This window comes from Magnolia sinica, chromosome 15 (genome assembly GCF_029962835.1).
Source record: "Magnolia sinica isolate HGM2019 chromosome 15, MsV1, whole genome shotgun sequence".
Taxonomy (NCBI): Eukaryota; Viridiplantae; Streptophyta; class Magnoliopsida; order Magnoliales; family Magnoliaceae; genus Magnolia; species Magnolia sinica.
Window position 1 is genome coordinate 47263110 of NC_080587.1, and position 18685 is coordinate 47281794.

The 18685-nt window shown below is 35.4% G+C and overlaps 1 non-coding gene across 1 annotated transcript; it reads right to left on the reverse strand.

Annotated features, from left to right (window-relative positions):
* Positions 1-1445: 1445 nt before the first annotated feature.
* LOC131228429 (small nucleolar RNA R71) lies at positions 1446-1552 on the reverse strand. Its single transcript, XR_009162933.1, has one exon. It is a non-coding gene; the product is annotated as a small nucleolar RNA R71 (small nucleolar RNA).
* Positions 1553-18685: the final 17133 nt, after the last annotated feature.

Sequence of the window (18685 nt, forward strand, 5' to 3'; positions counted from 1 at the left end):
CACATAGCCTTAGTACAAATGATAACATTCATGGACTTACCAGCATGTTTCCGTATTACTTTGATATTGCATACTTAGCACTTACCATGTGCACACACTTACACCATCCTCTAATCTTTCTATAAGCTTATGCACGATTGTTGCGTTCAGGTGATGCTAAGACGCTGCAGTAGTATTGAGTCAGGAATGTGCCGTTGAGTTTCTGGATCCTTTGATATCAACATTGTATTTCCCTTTATGCATTGTACTCAATTTTTTATTATACTGGATATGTGGTGATGTTTGATGTTGTTTGTGGGTTATGCTTATAGTTATACTTCTCATTAAACAAATTTATGTTGAAAATCCTCCTTGTAGGATCGCAGGATCGGAACCTAGTATATGGGTGCCAAGAGCTGAGAATGGGGTACTATGGAAGCTGTTGGCACTGAATTCGGTGATCGGAAATTTTGTAAGATCAGTCCTCGAGTTTGGAGACTGACAACTTGTCATATGTCTAGAACATCCACTATCCAGGTATTATCTGGAATGACTATTTGCTTTGAAAACTGTGTGGATAACAAGACACTCAACATTTGGAACCCTTTTCATTATGGGTCTAGGTTTAGAAGGGTCTCTTACCTTTCACTATGTTTGGGAGTTAGGATTTCTCTTGTTTACTCTGTTCTTACTAGAGTTAGATTTTAATAGTTCTTTAAGAAAGTCCACTATTTTATCAGGTAGAGGAGGATTTCTATTATTTTTCCTTTGATATTTGTGGTAGTTGGCACATGTTTTTACATTAGAGGCATCTTAAAAGGGTTTTGCAATTTTGAAGCTATTCTTGTTTTTGTTTAACTCATTTAGAGTTTCTTCTTTAGAGTTTGAGGATTCTCCTTTTACAAATGTAGGAGCAGAATTCTTAGATTTCACAGTGTTATTTTTAATATAACCTAAGCTAGATTTGTCACCACATTGACGAGATGAGGTTAACAACTTTTCAAATTTCTGGTCTCCTTAGGTATATTTTCAAGTAACCTTTAAACTCTTAAGGGAGGAAACTTCAATTTTTAATTTCTCATTTTCATATTTAAGATTTTGTAATTATGAAAATTTCAAAATTAAATCCAATTTATTTTTTTTTCAAAATAATCAGAAAAATGAGATTGTTATAAAATCACATTTTCAAGTTCTAATTGAAGTTTGACACAATTTTCTTTTTGAATATTCAATTTAGCTGCAATCTTGTAACTTCCTCTGTATAGGGCATCATATGGAACTTGAAGATCATCTTCAATTTCAGAATCACTTCCAGGAGTTTTATAATTAGAAGGTTATAATCATCTAAAGAAGTGATTCTATCTATAGTTATAAAGGGTTTTAAATCTTTTATAGTTTCCTGGTTTGATTCATTAGTTTTTAAATTAGATTTCCTTAAAAAGTTTTTCCCAGTTGATAAGATCAATACCCTTAGAAGGGCCATTATGAACTTTCCGCAGAAAGAGGAAGAAACCTTCTTCAAATGCTGAGAGAGGTTTAAGGATCTTCTAAGTGCATGCTCACATCACGGATACTAAGTTTGATGGGTCATAAGCTTTTTCTATGATGGAGTGACTTTGTCTATGATCAATTCATGGAGATGAAGTGCAATGGGAAATTCATGAAAAAAGATCTCGATGATGTGTGGGACTATTGTGACATGTTAGATGAAAACGCTCAATGATGGGATACTTAAGACAAGCCAACCAATCCCAAGTAGACTCAATCCAAATAGAATGGAGGTATATATGTCTTAAGGGAAGAAGACGATGTTAACACTAGGGTGGCTAACCTTATGAGAAAGGTTGAGGCCATGGAATTAAGGAAAGTAGAAACGGTCAAACCCGATGAGACCGTTGAAACTGTTTGTGGTATTTGCACAAGTAACATACACTTGATGCAGGAATGTCCTATAATTCTTGCGTTCCAAGAGTTGTTATATGAGCAATCCAATGCCTTAAATAATTATCAAAGGTCATTCAGTGCTCCCATATCAAACATGTATAATTCTAGTTGGCAGAACTGCCCGAACCTCAATTGGAGGAATGGACCATCGGCTAATGTAAATAAAAATCCTCAAGGGTCTCTTCCTTTTATCATCATTCCGTTATTAACTTAGAAAAGAACCCAAAAGGATCTTGTTCAAAAATTCATGCATGATCAAGAGTAGTTTAATTAGAATACTTTCTAAGCATTATAAGATATTAAAACATCTTTGGGAGTGTCTGCATTGCCCATTCAAAGATTAAAGTCACAATTTACTATTAGGGAGAAGGGGACTCTTTCAGCCCAATCTCTACCTAACCTAAAATCGTAATGTGAGATAACTGACCCTAGCTACTTAACTCAGCATGTTGAGCAAGCAAAGTCTATCACCACTCTTAGAAGTGGAAAAATGATTGACAAAAATATCCCGACAAGGGCTAAGAAGCCTAAGGACTCGAAAGAATCTAAGAGAGATGATGAGCTTAGTGACACTACCCATGGGAAAGAACCGGAAAAAGAATACATATCGATTGCTCTATTCTCACAAAGGTTGATCTCACCAAAACCTTTACCCAACACTTAATATATCTTAGAGGTTCTAAAATATGTGAAAATCAACATTCCTTTGTTGGATGCCATAAAACAAATTCCATCGTATGTTAAATTCCTGAAAGATCTATGTATGGCCAAGAGATGGCACAATGTCTAAAAAAATATTTTTGACAAAAAAGTGAGTGCCATCATCAAACAAGATGTGCCCAAAAAATACAAAGATTCAAGTAACCCAACCATCTCATGCTTGTTTGGGGGACCCAAATAGTCATAAACGGTATTGCGAAATCATAGAGAAATTCCCCATAGTTGTTATCAAGTGCATCAAGTTTTCTTCTGGTGAACCATCTCATTAAACTTCTAAAAGTCCGGATATTTAAAATTGGCGAGAAACAGTATCTCGTTAATTTTGTGAGAATATGGCATTTGAAACTGAAATCTTTCGTTCTTCTCCCGTTCCCTTTCTAGGCGAAGAGCTTTAGTGTTCAGTTGTTGAACTTCTTCCTGAGTTATGGTATGAGTGGTGGCGAGTACGAACCTGTGAGATCCAACTCTTTATGACTGTAACCCTTCTGCCTATTGTCCATTTTCATTTGTTGCAACCACCATTAAAGGAGTAATAGCTTGAGTCGCCTTGCACGCTAGTGCCACTAATGCTTCTTTAAGGTTTATGCACTCTTCCATCAAGAGAGCCTGTGTGATGGCCATTTCAGCTAGACGTTCATCTATTGAAGACAGGTGAGCATGACTAGTGGCTGCCATAAAGACGGTAGCCTTCCTACTCCTTGATTGTCCTAAAATAGAGAGAGAGAAAGAGGATGAATAAACGATCATTGTTGACATTAAGGATAATGAACCGTTGCTCGACCCAAAACAAGCACTTCATTGTCTCGAGGAACCAAATGACTCAGAACAGAACATTTTCAATGCAGAAACTCATACTGATTCGATTGCTACAGGTATCATGAGTGAAGGATCGCTTATTAGAACAACTTTCCCTTTCTCCTTTTGGACTCTTAGTGACACTTTGATGATGTATTTGCATCGTTGTTAGTTATGCGAGAAAATCTAGTGGGGTGAAGAGAGTTTCAATCCTTCTTAGGTTGAGTGAGGGTGGAGCTAAGGAAAGATTGAGCCTTAAAATATTCTGCATAATCAGCCCTCTCATTACCCTCAATGGGACCTGGCTTTTTGTATGAGGAGATCAGGCCTTTCTTTTTATGGACGTTACCACTGTCCGTTCCTCGTTATGAAATTACATTGGAACCGCTAGTACTGAAGTGTGAAGTATGACAAGTGTCCTAAACACTACGCCAAAACTGTGAAAAAAGGACAGTCCAAAACCGTCTCAAATGCCCAAAAAGGACGGTCATGGACCGTCGCAAGGGCCGTCAAATTTTGACGTGTCGTATTACTTAAAGGACGGTCGAAAATCGTCATTTTTATTGACGAAAAAAAGACGGTCATGGACCATCCTAAAAAAGGACGGTCGTGAACTGTCCTTAAAAAGGACGGTCTCGGACTGTCTCTTATAAGCCTTTAAAGGATGGCCATCGACAGTCCTTTAAAAGGACGGTCATGGACCGTCCTTAAAAAGGACTGTCATGGACCGTCTCTTATGGGCCTTCAAAGGACGGCCATAGACCGTCCTTTATAAGAGGGTCAATATACACCTGTTACAATATATTTCATCGTATTCTTCCTGATATACACCTGTTATATAATATATTTCTTCATATTCACATTTACATCCATCTAAACAACCCAAACTACGTAAATCCAACATAAACTACATTCATCCAAACATAAACTACATCCATCCAAATACAATCAATCTTATCCACATTACATTCATCCACACATAAATACATATAAGTTTAACATCATAAATAAAAAAAGAAGAAAAAAATAGCAACAATTTTCTTTTTGTGTCTTTCACCTGAAAAAAAAATATTAAATCAACAAAACATTATAATTCAGAATCATGAAGAATTGCATAAACTTCTTCCAAAAAAGTGGGCACTTTTTAAAAATAAAACTGATCATTAAAATAGGTTTAGGTTTAGGTTTTAGGTTTTAGGTTTAGGTTTAGGTTTAGGATTAGGTTTTAGGTTTTAGGTTATAAGTTTAGGTTATAGGTTATAGGTTATATAGGTTAAGGTTTAGGTTATAGGTTTTGGTTTAGGTTTAGGTTAAGGTTTAGGCTTAGGTTATAGGTTTAAGTTAAGGTTTAGGTTTTAGTTATAAGTTACAGTATATAGGTTATAGCTTTAGGGAATTGAGAATAGGTTAAGGTTAAGGTTTAGGTTTAGGAAATCGGGTCTGAGTTCGGGATCAGGTTTTGGTTTGGGTTATCAAGTTTAGGTTTAAGTTTAGGTTAGGGAGTTGGGATTAGGATTAGGTGTAGGTTTAGGTTCAAGGATTTGAGAATACATTTCGATTTTAGGTTTAGGTTTAGGTTTTAGGCTTATGTTTAGGTTATAAGTGCAGGTAATAGGTTTAGGTATATGTTAGGTTATAGGTTAAGGTTTAGGTTTAGGATATCGGGTTCGGGTTCGGGATCGGGTTTAAGTTTGGGTTTTCAAGTTTAGGTTTAGGTTTAGGTTAGGGAGTTGAGATTAGGATTAGGTGTAGGTTTAGGTTTAGGGATTTGAGAATACATTTTGATTTTAGGTTTAGGTTTAGGTTTTAGGCTTATGTTTAGGTTATAGGTTTAGGTTTAGGTTAGGTTATAGGTTAAGGTTTAGGTTTAGGAAATCGGGTTGGGGTTCGGGATCGGGTTTAGGTTTGGGTTTTCAAGTTTAGGTTTAGGTTTAGGTTAGGGAGTTGAGATTAGGATTAGGTGTAGGTTTAGGTTTAAGGATTTGAGAATACATTTAGGTTTTAGGTTTAGGTTTAGGTTATAGGTTATAGGTTTAGGTTTAGGTTTAGGTTAAGCTTTAGGTTTAGGTTTAGGTCATAAGCTATAGGTTTAGGGAATTGAGAATATGTTAATGTTTAGGTTTAGGAAATTGGGTACGGTTCGGGATCGGGTTTAGTTTTGGGTTTTCAAGTTTAGGTTTAGGTTTAGGTTAAGGAGTTGAGATTAGGATTAGGTGTAGGTTTAGGTTTAGGGATTTGAGAATACATTTAGGTTTTATGTTTAGGTTTAGGTTTAGGTTATAGGTTATTGGTTTAGGTTAAAGTTTAAGTTTAGGTTTAGGTTATAAGCTATAGGTTTAGGGAATTGAGAATAGGTTAAGGTTTAGGTTTAGGAAATCGGGTTCGGGTTCGGGATCGAGTTTAGGTTTGGATTTTCAAGTTTAGGTTTAGGTTTAGGTTAGGGAGTTGAGATTAGGATTAGGTGTAGGTTTAGGTTTAGGGATTTGAGAATATATTAGGTTTTAGGTTTAGGTTTAGCTTATATGTTATAGGTTTAGGTTTAGGTTTAGGTATAGGTTATAAGCTATAGGTTTAGGGAATTGAGAATAGGTTAAGGTTTAGGTTTAGGAAATTGGGTTCGGGTTTGAGATCGGGTTTAGGTTTGGGTTTTCAAGTTTAGGTTTAGGTTAGGGAGTTGAGATTAGGATTAGGTGTAGGTTTAGGTTTAGGGATTTGAGAATACATTTAGGTTTTAGGTTTAGGTTTAGGCTATAGGTTACAGGTTTACGTTTAGGTTTAGGTTTAGGTTAAGGTTATAGGTTATAGGTTTAGGTTTAGGTTTAGGTTATAAGCTATAGGTTTAGGGAATTGAGAATATGTTAAGGTTTAGGATTAGGAAATCAGGTTCGGGATTGGGTTTTGGTTTGGGTTTTCAAGTTTAAGTTTAGGTTTAGGTTAGGGAGTTGAGATTAGGATTAGGTGTTGGTTTTGGTTTAGGGATTTGAGAATACATTTAGGTTTAGGTTTAAGAAACCGGGTTCGGGTTCGGGATCGAGTTTAGGTTTGGGTTTTCAAGTTTAGGTTTAGGTTTAGGTTAGGGAGTTGAGATTAGGATTATGTGTAGGTTTAGGTTTAGGGATTTGAGAATACATTTAAGTTTTAGGTTTATGTTTAAGTTGTATGTTACAGGCTTAGGTTTAGGTTTAGATTAAGGTATAGGTTTAGGTTTCAGTTTAGGTTATAAGCAATAGGTTTAGGGAATTGAGAATAGGTTAAGGTTTAGGTTTATGAAATCGGGTTCGGGTTCGAGATCGGGTTTAGGCTTAGGTTAGGGAGTTGAGATTAGGATTAGGTGTAGGTTTAGGTTTAGGGATTTGAGAATACATTTAGGTTTTAGGTTTAGGTTACAGGTTTAGGTTTAGGTTTAGTTTTAGGTTTAGGTTTAGGTTATAAGCTATAGGTTAAGGGAATTAAGAATAGGTTAAGGTTTAGGTTTAGGAAATCGGGTTGGAGTTCGGGATCAGGTTTAGGTTTTGGTTTTCAAGTTTAGGTTTAGGTTTAGGTTAGGGAGTTAAGATTAGGATTAGGTGTAAGTTTAGGTTTAGGGATTTCAGAATACATTTAGGTTTTAGGTTTAGGTTTAGGTTATAAGTTACAGGTTTAGGTTTAGGTTAAGGTTTAGGTTTAGGCTTAGGTTTAGGTTATAAGATATAGGTTAGGGAATTGAGAAAAGGTTAATGTTTAAGTCTAGGAAATCAGGTTCGGGTTCGGGATCGGGTTTAGGTTTGGGTTTTCAAGTTTAAGTTTAGGTTTAGGTTAGGGAGTTGAGATTAGAATTAGGTGTAGGTTTAGGTTTAAAGATTTGAGAATACATTTAGGTTTTAAGTTTAGGTTTAGGTTATAAGTTACAGGTTTAGGTTTAGGTTTAGGTTAAAGTTATAGGTTGTAGGTTTAGGTTTTGGTTTAGGTTTAGGTTAAGGTTTAGGTTTAGGTTTAGGTTTAGGTTATAAGATATAGGTTTAGGGAATTGAGAATAGGTTAATGTTTAGGTTTAGAAAATCGGGTTCGGGTTCGGGATCAGGTTTAGGTTTGGGTTTTCAAGTTTAGGTATAGGTTTAGGTTAGGGAGTTGAGATTATGATTAGGTGTAGGTTTAGGTTTAAGGATTTGAGAATACACTTAGGTTTTAGGTTTAGGTTTAGGTTTAGGTTATAGATTTAGGTATAAGTTAGGTTATAGGTTAAGGTTTAGGTTTAGGAAATCGGGTTCGGGTTCCGGATCGGGTTTATGTTTGGGTTATTAAGTTTAGGTTTAGGTTTAGGCTAGGGAGTTGAGATTAGGATTAGGTGTAGGTTTAGGTTTAGGGATTTGAGAATACATTTAGGTTATAGGTTATAGGTTTAGGTTTAGGTTTAGGTATAGGTTTAGGTTTTGGTTTAGGTTATAAGCTATAGGTTTAGGGAATTGAAAACAGGTTAAGGTTTAGGTTTAGGAAATTGAGTTCGGGTTCAGGATCGAGTTTAGGTTTTAGTTTTCAAGTTTAGGTTTAGGTTTAGGTTAGAGATTTGAGATTAGGATTAGGTGTAGGTTTAGGTTTAGGGATTTGAGAATACATTTAGGTTTTAGGTTTAGGTTTAGGTTATAGGTTACAGGTTTAGGTTTAGGTTTAGGTCAAGGTTATAGGTTATAGGTTTATGTTTAGGTGATGGTTTAGGTGTAGGTTTAGGTTATAAGATATAGGTTTAGGGAATTGAGAATAGGTTAATGTTTAGGTTTAGGAATTTGGGTTCAGGTTCGGGATCGGGTTTAGGTTTTGGTTTTCAAGTTCAGGTTTAGGTTTAGGTTAGGAAGTTAAGATTAGGATTAGGTGTAGGTTTAGGTTTAGGGATTTGAGAATATAGTTAGGTTTTAAGTTTAGGTTTAGGTTATAGGTTACAGGTTTAGGTTTAGGTTTAGGTCAAGGTTATAGGTTATAGGTTTAGGTTTAGGTGTAGGTTTATGTTATAAGATATAGGTTTAGGGAATTGAGAATAGGTTAATGTTTAAGTTTAGGAAATCGGGTTCAGGTTTGGGATCGGGTTTAGGTTTTGGTTTTCAAGTTTAGGTTTAGGTTTAGGTTAGGGAGTTGAGATTAGGATTAGGTGTAGGTTTAGGTTTAGGGATTTGCGAATACAGTTAGGTTTTAAGTTTAGGTTTAGGTTATAGGTTACGGGTTTAGGTTTAGGTTTAGGTCAAGGTTATAGGTTATAAGTTTAGGTTAAGGTTTAGGTTTAGGTATAGGCTATAAGATATAGGTTTAGGGAATTGTGAATAGGTTAATGTTTAGGTTTAGGAAATCGGGTTCGGGTTCGGGATCGGATTTAGGTTTGGGTTTTCAAATTTAGGTTTAAGTTTAGGTTAAGGAGTTGAGATTAGGATTAGGTGTAGGTTTAGGTTTAAGGATTTGAGAATACACCTAGGTTTTAGGTTTAGGTTTAGGTTATAGATTTAGGTTTAGGTTAGGTTATAGGTAAAGGTTTAGGGAATTGAGAATAGGTTAAGGTTTAGGTTTAGGAAATCGGGTTCGGGTTCAGGATCGGGTTTAGGTTTAGGTTTAGGTTAGGGAGTTGAGAGTAAGGAGTTGAGAATAGGTTAATGTTTAGGTTTAGGAAATCGGGTTCGGGTTCGGGATCGGGTTTAGGTTTGGGTTTTCAAATTTAGGTTTAAGTTTAGGTTAAGGAGTTGAGATTAAGACTAGGTGTAGGTTTAGGTTTAAGAATTTGAGAATACACTTAGGTTTTAGGTTTAGGTTTAGGTTATAGATTTAGGTTTAGGTTAGGTTATAGGTTAAGGTTTAGGGAATTGAGAATAGGTTAAGGTTTAGGTTTAGGAAATCGGGTTCGGGTTCAGGATTGGATTTAGGTTTGGGTTATCAAGTTTAGGTTTAGGTTTAGGTTAGGGAGTTGAGATTAGGATTAGGTGTAGGTTTAGGTTTAGGGATTTGAGAATACATTTAGGTTTTAGGTTTATGTTTAGGTTATAGGTTATACGTTTAGGTTTAGGTATAGGTTTAGGTATAGGTTTAGGTTTCGGTTTAGGTTATAAGCTATAGGTTTAGGGAATTGAGAATAGGTTAAGGTTTAGGTTTATGAAATCGGGTTCGGGTTCGTTATCGGGTTTAGGTTTGGGTTTTTAAGTTTAGGTTTAGGTTTAGGGTAGGGAGTTGAGAATAGGATTAGGTGTAGGTTTAAGTTTAGGGATTTGAGAATACATTTAGGTTTTAGGTTTAGGCTTAGGTTATAGGTTTCCGGTTTAAGTTTAGGTTTAGGTTAAGGTTATAGGATATAGGTTTAGGTTTAGGTTTAGGTTATGGTTTAGGTTTAGGTTTAGGTTATAAGATATAGGTTTAGGGAATTGAGAATAGGTTAATGTTTAGGTTTAGGAAATCGGGATCGGGTTCGGGATTGGGTTTAGGTTTAGGTTAAGGAGTTGAGATTAGGATTAGGTGTAGGTTTAGGTTTAAGGATTTGAGAATACACTTAGGTTATAGGTTTAGGTTTAGTTTATAGATTTAGGTTTAGGTTAGGTTATAGGTTAAGGTTTAGGGAATTGAGAATAGGTTGAGGTTTAGGTTTAGGAAATCGGGTTCGGGTTCAGGATCAGGTTTAGGTTTGGGTTTTCAAGTTTAGGTTTAGGTTTAGGTTAGGGAGTTGAGATTAGGATTAGGTGTAGGTTTAGGTTTAGGGATTTGAGAATACATTTAGGTTTTAGGTTTATGTTTAGGTTGTAGGTTATAGGTTTAGGTTATATGCTATAGGTTTAGCGAATTGAGAATAGGTTAAGGTTTAGGTTTAGGAAATCGGGCTCGGGATTTGAGAATAGGTTTAGGTTATAGGTTTTGGTTAAAGTTATATGTTAAGGTTAAGGTTATAGGTTTAGGTTTAGGTTAAGGTTATATGTTTAGGTGTAGGTTAGGTTATAGGTTTTTGGTTAAGGTTTAGGTTATAGTTATAGGTTTTGGGATTTAAGAATAGGTTTAGGTTATAAGTATAGGTTTGGGTTAGGTTATAGGCTAAGGTTTAGGTTTAGGAAATCGGGTTCGGGTTCAGGATCGGGTTTAGGTTTGGGTTTTCAAGTTTAGGTGAGAGAGTTGAGATTAGGATTAGGTGTAGGTTTAGGTTTAGGGATTTGAGAATACATTAGGTTTTAGGTTTATGTTTAGGTTATAGGTTATAGGTTTAGGTTTAGGTTTAGGTTTGGTTTTGGTTTTTATTTAGGTTATAGGTTATAGGTTTAGGTGAAGGTTTAGGGAAAGGTAATAGGTTTTGATTTATGTTAGAGGTTATAGGTTTAGGTTTTAGGTTTAAGTTATGGTTTTGATTTATGTTATAGGTTATAGGTTTAGGTTAAGGTTATAGGTTTTGGGATTTGAGAATGGGTTCGGGTTTAGGTTATAGGTTTTGGTTATAGGTTATAGGTTTAGGTTAAGGTTTATGTTTAGGTTATAGGTTTTGGGATTTGAGAATGGGTTCGGGTTTACGTTATAGGTTTTGGTTTTGGTTTAGGTTATAGGTTTTGGGATTTGAGAATGTGTTCAGGTTTAGGTTATAAGTTTTGATTTTGGTTTAGGTTTAGGTTATAGGTTTTTAGATTTGAGAATGGGTTATGGTTTAGGTTTAGGAAATCGAGTTCAGGTTCGGGATTGGGTTTAAGTTTGAGTTTTCAAGTTTATGTTTAGGTTTAGGTTAGGGAGTTGAGATTAGGATTAGGTGTAGGTTTAGCTTTAGGGAATTGAGTTTAGATTATAGGTTTAGGGAAAGCTTAGGTTTAGGTTATAGGTTTTGGGATTTGGGAATAGTTTTAGGTTAAAAGTATAGGTTTAGGTTAGGTTATAGGTTAAGGTTTAGGGATTTGAGTTTAGGCTATAGGCTTAGGTTTAGGTCTAGGTTTAGGTTTAGGGAATTGAGTTTAGGTTATAGGTTTAGGGAAAGGTTAGGTCTAGGTTATAGGTTTTGGGATTTGAGAATAGTTTTAGGTTATAAGTATAGGTTTAGGTTAGGTTATAAGTTAAGGTTTAGGGATTTGAGTTTAGGTTATAGGATTAGGTTTAGGTTTAGGTTTAGGGATTTGAGTTTAGGTTATAGGTTTAGGTTTAGGTTTAGGTTTGGGTTTTAGGATTTGGTTTTGATTATATGTTTTGATTTAGGTTATAGATTATAGGTTTAGGTTTTAAGTTTAAGTTTGGTTTAGGTTATAGGTTTTGATTTAGGTTATAGGTTAACGGTTTAGGTTATAGGTTTTTGGATTTAAGAATGGGTTCGGGTTTAGGCTATAGGTTTTGGCTTTGGTTTAGGTTATAGGTTTTGGTTTAGGTTATAGGTTATAGGTTTAGGTTTAGATTATGGGTTATATGATTTGAGAATGCGTTCGGGTTTAGGATATAGGTTTTGGTTATATGTTTTGATTTAGGTTTAGGTTATAGGTTTAGGTTATAGGTTAAGGTTATAGGTTTAGGTTAAGGTTTAGGTTTAGGTTAAGGTTATAGGTATAGGTTAAGGTTTAGGTTTAGGTTTAGGTTTAGGTTATAAGATATAGGTTTAGGGAATTGAGAATAGGTTAAGGTTAAGGTTTAGGTTCGGGTTCGGGATTGGGTTTATGTTTGGGTTTTCAAGTTTAGGTATAGGTTTAGGTTAGGGAGTTAAGATTAGGATTAAGTGTAGGTTTAGGTTTAGGGATTTGAGAATACATTTAGGTTTTAGGTTTAGGTTTAGGTTTTAGGTTTTATGTTAAGGTTTAGGTTTAGGTTAAGGTTGAGGTTTAGGTTTTAGGTTAAGGTTTTAGGTCATAGGTTTTGGTTTAGGTTAAGGGTATGGTCCCTACAAATACAGATATAAACACAGCCATCCGATGCAAATGGCTAGGCCCTTCCAATGCTGTCCATAAAAAATGGACAGCTTCATCATGGTCATAATAGCGGTTCCCTCTTTCCAGGGAACCCCGCTCTTCCGAATAGCTCCGACGCACATCCGGGTCTGCTCCATTAATTTCGATCAAATACATAAACACGGCGTGTCCAAATGGCCAGGTCCCTCCAATGCTGTCCATAGGAAATGGACAGCTTCATCATGATCATAACAGCGGTTCCCACCTTCCAGGGAGCCCCGCTCAACATCCGGATAGCTCCAACGCACATCCGGGTCTGTTCCATCAATTTCGAGTTAATACATAAACATGGCCTGTCCAAATGGTCAGGCCACTCCAATGCTGTCCATAGAAAATGGACAGCTTCATCATAGTCATAACAGCGCTTCCCACCTTCCAGAGAGCCCCGCTCAACATCCGGATAGCTCCGACGCACATCCGGGTCTGCTCCATCAATTTCGATCTAATACATTTAAAAACAATATAATTATATCTAAAAGCATTTGGATACCTAGGGAAGGCCTCCCATATTCGTATTGTTGGTTACTCATCCCTTTGTCTATAAGCCATAATCGACCAACACTTTCTATTGCTACCTGTACTCTGAAACCAACACAAATATAACTGGGAAACAATAAAAGGAATAAAAAAAATGAATTTACCTGTACACATCATTAAATGTTTCCCTATAAGGAGGTGATATTATATCTTTGATTGCCACAACCTGTATGATAGATCATTAAATGTTTCCCTATAATGCAACCTATATATAGATCCATGCAACCGATACATGGATCTATATATATCCGCAAATATATGCACATGATTAGGTGTAGGTTTTAGGTTATAGGTTATAGGTTATAGCTTTAGGGAATTGAGGATAAGTTAAGGTTTAGGTTTAAGAAATCGGGTTCGGGTTTGGGGTCGGGTTTAGGTTTGGGATCATGCATACATACATATATGCATACAAACATGCATGATGATACATCCATTCATCCATGCATGCATACATACATAAACACATACATGATGATCCATCCATCCATGATCTAACAATCTATCCATCTATCCATGCATGCATATACACATACACACACATGCGTGATGATCCATCCATCCAGTCTTCCATCCATGCATGCATACATACATACATATACACACACATAAATCCATCTATGCATGTATGCATGCATACGCACACGCATAATCTGTCCATCCATGCATGCATGCATACGTTTCATCCATCCATGTGTGCATGCATACATATACACACATACATACATGTGTTTTATCATAAAACCATGCATGATGCATCCATACAAAAAAAATCAAATGAAATCATTTTTTTTACAAAAAGATTTTTTTAATATTATTATAAACAAAAATAGATTTTTTTCATATTATTATAAACAACTATAAATGATTTACAGTAAACCCCAACAAAGAGTTTGAATTTCATTTGATAATACAATTGATAGTAAAAATGTAAATGATTTATAAAATGATCTGTAAAAATGTTTAAGATGCAATAAATTGCAGTCCAACTGGTTGGACTTGAGACTTCTTAATTCTAAATATTTAAGATGCATTAGATACTTTAGTATCTTTAGTTTTTCTCAATCCTTCTGTCATCCTCTGTCCCTGCAACTTAAAAGTATTTGGCCCATTCATCAGGTGTAACCTGCTGAGAACATGCCTTGGAAAAAAAAAAGAAAAAAGAAGAACGCTGGTCTACTATCAGGTGGAACCCAAAATCAAATTCACTTTTCATCTAAATACATGCCCAAGAAATTAAGATCCAAGGCGCAACCCAAGATGAACACTTTTTGTGCAAAGAGAGGGATTTAAAGGAAGATGATTTCCTACTACATGTATCATGTAAATTTATTTATTTTTACACACCCACACCCACACCACACTCACACCCACTCACAAGTCACACCACACACACCCACTCACACCACATGGGCACTCGATCTCAGTGTTAAAGTAGAGTCTATCTACCACTTACCCATGGAGTTGGACCCAGTTTAGTTAAAAACAAGCACATCCATCCTGGTGGTTGTTAACAGTCCAATCATTGAAAAATCAAATCATGTGATTCAAATGCACTTGATTGAAACCCAATTTACATTTGGAAGATGATGGTCACTTGGAAGCCATTGCTTAGCTCATGTCAAAACATGAGCCCAAAAATGAGGTAGATCAAAAGCTCAAGCTGGACACACCACAAGAGGTTTAGGTTTAGGTTTAGGTTTAAGTTTAGGTTATAGGTTATAGCTTTAGGGAATTGAGAATAGGCTAAGGTTTAGGTTTAGGAAATCAGGTTCGGGTTTGGGTTTGGGATAGGATTTAGGTTTGGGTTTTCAAGTTTAGGTTTAAGTTTAGGTTAGGGAGTTGAGATTAGGATTAGGTGTAGGTTTAGGTTTAGGGATTTGAGAATACATTTAGGTTTTAGGTTTAGGTATAGGCTTTAGGTTATAGGGTTAGGTTTAGGTTATAAGTTATAGCTTTAGGGAATTGAGAATAGGTTAAGGTCTAGGTTTAGGAATTTGGGTTTGGGTTCGGGGTCGGGTCTAGGTTTGGGTTTTCAAGTTTAGATTTAGGTTAAGGAGTTAAGATTAGGATTAGGTATAGGTTTAGGTTTAGGGATTTGAGAATACATTTAGGTTTTAGGTTTAGGTTTAGGTTTAGGTTTTAGTTTATAGGTTTAGGTTATAGGTTTAGGTTTAGGTTTTAGGTTTAGGTTAAGGTTAGGTTATAGGTTATAAGTTTCGGTTATATATTATAGGTTATAGGTTAAGGTTTAGGTTATAGGTTTAGGTTTATGTTTAGGTTATAGGTTATATGTTATAGGTTAAAGCTTTAGGGAATTGAGAATAGGTTAAGGTTTAGGTTTAGGAAATTGGGTTCGGGATCGGGTTTAGGTTTGGGTTTTCAAGTTTAGGTTTAGGTTTAGGTTAGGGAGTTGAGATTAGGATTAGGTGTAGGTTTAGGTTTAGGGATTTGAGAATACATTTAGGTTTTAGGTTTAGGTTTAGGTTTTAGGTTATAGGTTAATGTTTAGGTTTTAGGATTAGGTTAAGGTTAGGTTATAGGTTATAAGTTTAGGTTATAGGTTATAGGTTAAGGTTTAGGGAATTGAGTTTAGGTTATAGGTTTAGGTTAAGGTTTAGGTTTATGTTATAGGTTTTGAGATTTGAGAATAGGTTTAGGTTATAAGTATAGGTTTTGGTTAGGGTATAAGTTAAGGTTTAGGGAATTGAGTTTAGGTTATAGGTTATAGGTTTTTGGTTAAGGTTTAGGTTATAGTTATAGGTTTTGGGATTTGAGAATAGGTTTAGGTTATAAGTATAGGTTTAGGTTAGGTTATAGGTTAAGGTTTAGGGAATTGAGTTTAGGTTATAGGTTTAGTTTATAGGTTATAGGTTTAGGTTAAGGTTTAGGTTTAGGTTATAGGTTTTGGGATTTGAGAATAGGTTTAGGTTGTAAGTATAGGTTTAGGTTAGGTTGTAGGTTAGAGTTTAGGGAATTGAGTTTAGGTTATAGGTTATAGGTTTAGGTTTAGGTTATAGGTTTTGGGATTTGAGAATAGGTTTAGGTTATAAGTATAGGTTTAGGTTAGGTTGTAGGTTAGTGTTTAGGGAATTGAGTTTAGGTTATAGGTTTAGGTTAAGGTTTAGGTTGTAGTTATAGGTTCGGGTTCGGGATCGGGTTTAGGTTTGGGTTTTCAAGTTTAGGCTTAGGTTTAGGTTAAGGAGTTGAGATTAGGATTAGGTGTAGGTTTAGGTTTAGGGATTTGAGAATACATTTAGGTTTTAGGTTTAGGTTTAGCTAGGTTTTAGGTTAAGATTAAGGTTATAGGTTTTATCTTCCAAGAATAAAAAAAAACATAATAGTCCACAAAGCACTACATCAATACATTATTCTTGCCTATAAACTAAGAAAGCCTATATATAGCATCTGCCGAGCAAGTGAGTTTGCCTTGCACTTTAAACTTTCACTAAGATCATAGAGTATCAACACATGTTATATGTAAGTGTTTATGAAATTGGATAATAGAAGAAGATATAAGAGGAAGCCCAATTTCTCTAACAGTTCCAAATTGTCCAAACAAAAAAGGAAAAAAGAGAAAGAATGAAACAAACAAACAAAAAAAAAAATCTAATATAAAAGAAACTGAAACTGCATGTCTCCTCTTAGGCTGAAATTACTGCAATCAAAGTGGCCATGTTTCTGTATATGCTAGATCAAGAGGGAGCTAAGAAGTAGGGAACACAGTCTCAAGTACTTAAAGAGTTTCCACCACCAAACGGATTCAATCATTGGATTGTACTCATCAGTAACTTAAGTTTTAGTAACAAGCATTGGTGGCAAGTTTTCTGTGACAAACTTAAGCGAGCCAAGATCATTTATGTGGGTTCCAAAAATGGTAAAATGAATAGTAATTTACAGTAATGCAGACAATCACATACAACAAAAACTAAACAATGAAAGAAAATCAACATTTGATAGTCTAAGTAACTAATAAAGAAAAAGAAGAACACAGGATCTGCCAAAAGCCAAATATATGGGAGTAAGATGACACCCCAGGTTAATTTATTAGCTACAGAAAAATCAGAATCAGCAAAAACTAAAAGGAACCATAATATATTGTTTATTTGCTACTATTTAATACTATACAACAGACTGACTTTCAACACCAACCAAAATTTTATATTGAGGCTAAAATTCTTGTCTGTGACAAACAAGGAACTTTCTCTGTTTTGCACCTTGTTGGTTCATGCGAACCCAAGAAAAACATGAAAAGAGAAGCAAAATCAGCCTGGTGAAGGAGCCAGCAGCAAGGACAGGGGCCAGATATAATTGCATTTCAAGATGTAGCAAAATATAACAAATTAAGCATCCTTTACAGTTTTAATTAAGAAACTCTGATAAAAAATGATGTGAACTCTGTATTGCAGATAAAGCTAAACTTTGTGATGATGTTATTGTAAACTTAAGCATTAGTTACTATTTATAATCACCTCCTCATGCTAACCAACATAACTAAGCTTAAGCAATTGTCAAACAGATCAAAAGAAATAAATAATGTTGGGGACAACAACGAGATCTGCAGTGCTAGAGATCAAAGGATGTCAATAAGTGCTTCTTCATTCCCAAAAGAACATTGGCCTCAAGAAATCGAAGTAGCAAACAGTGTTAAGGATTTTTATGGACGATTACAAAGCTTGTTCGAGCCTGATCTTCAACCTCAGTAGCCTACTTACCACAACAGATTGATGAAGTTTTTCAAATAAAAAAACTCACCAATCCCTGGTTCGGGGTACACATTGAAATTTGTAAGCCCTAAAATCCCCAAATCCCTAAACGAGGGTCCACATCGTGTCTGTAATTATCAGATCACAATTTTCCTTCTTAAACCATTCTAGACCTTCTACTGCAATTTTTACAGGGTCCGAATCTATGTAGCTGTGGATACAGCACAAATGATTTTTTATGTGAAAATGTTGGGGAAAGTACAGAATGAAACAAGCAGTGTTATGTAGACATAAACATATTTTATTTGACCAAAAGACAAGCAACACTGGCAGCATTAACAATTTTGGAACTAATGTACAAATTTGGAACTCGTTCAGATATTTCAGGACCTAAATCGGGTTTTACTTTGATGACCCATTATTCATGGTTGCTTTTGAACTCATACCTATGATTCAAAATTTTCGAGGCATCAGCACCGAAAAAAAAATCACATTCAATTTTTATAAGGGAGTCATGATAATAAATAATAATACCACACTGCCACTGCTGTGTATATTTCATGAAACAAAATAGATACACCTAGATAGGGGATGGCCCTAACTAACCCCTCAATACAAAGCTATATAATGAAAAAAAATAGACCTCTATGCACAACCGCAATACTTGGATCCCCAAAAAATCAAACATCAAAGGATCAAGAGAATTGCAGCTTTACAAGGCCTACCCTATCAAGCGGAAGTCATGATAACGTACTTGCATACCAATCAAGCAACAAGAATTGAAACTTTATGATTACAAATGCTACTCAAGAATCCTCAATAATGCAACTCAATTATTTCAAATACATGCATACACACACACACACACACACACACACACACACACAGAGAGTAAAAGATTAGATCAATGATATAGGAACATGCATTTGAAGGAGAACTGGGCATTTTGTAGATCTTGGCAAGCATGGACCTACATAAAGTATCAAAGAACATATTACCAAAAGGGTAAAAAAAGAAAAACAATAAGAATAACAACCAAATCAGAATGCAACTAGTGGTATTCTCCATTGTTTTATAGAAGATTTCCCTAAACCAAGTGAGTCATGG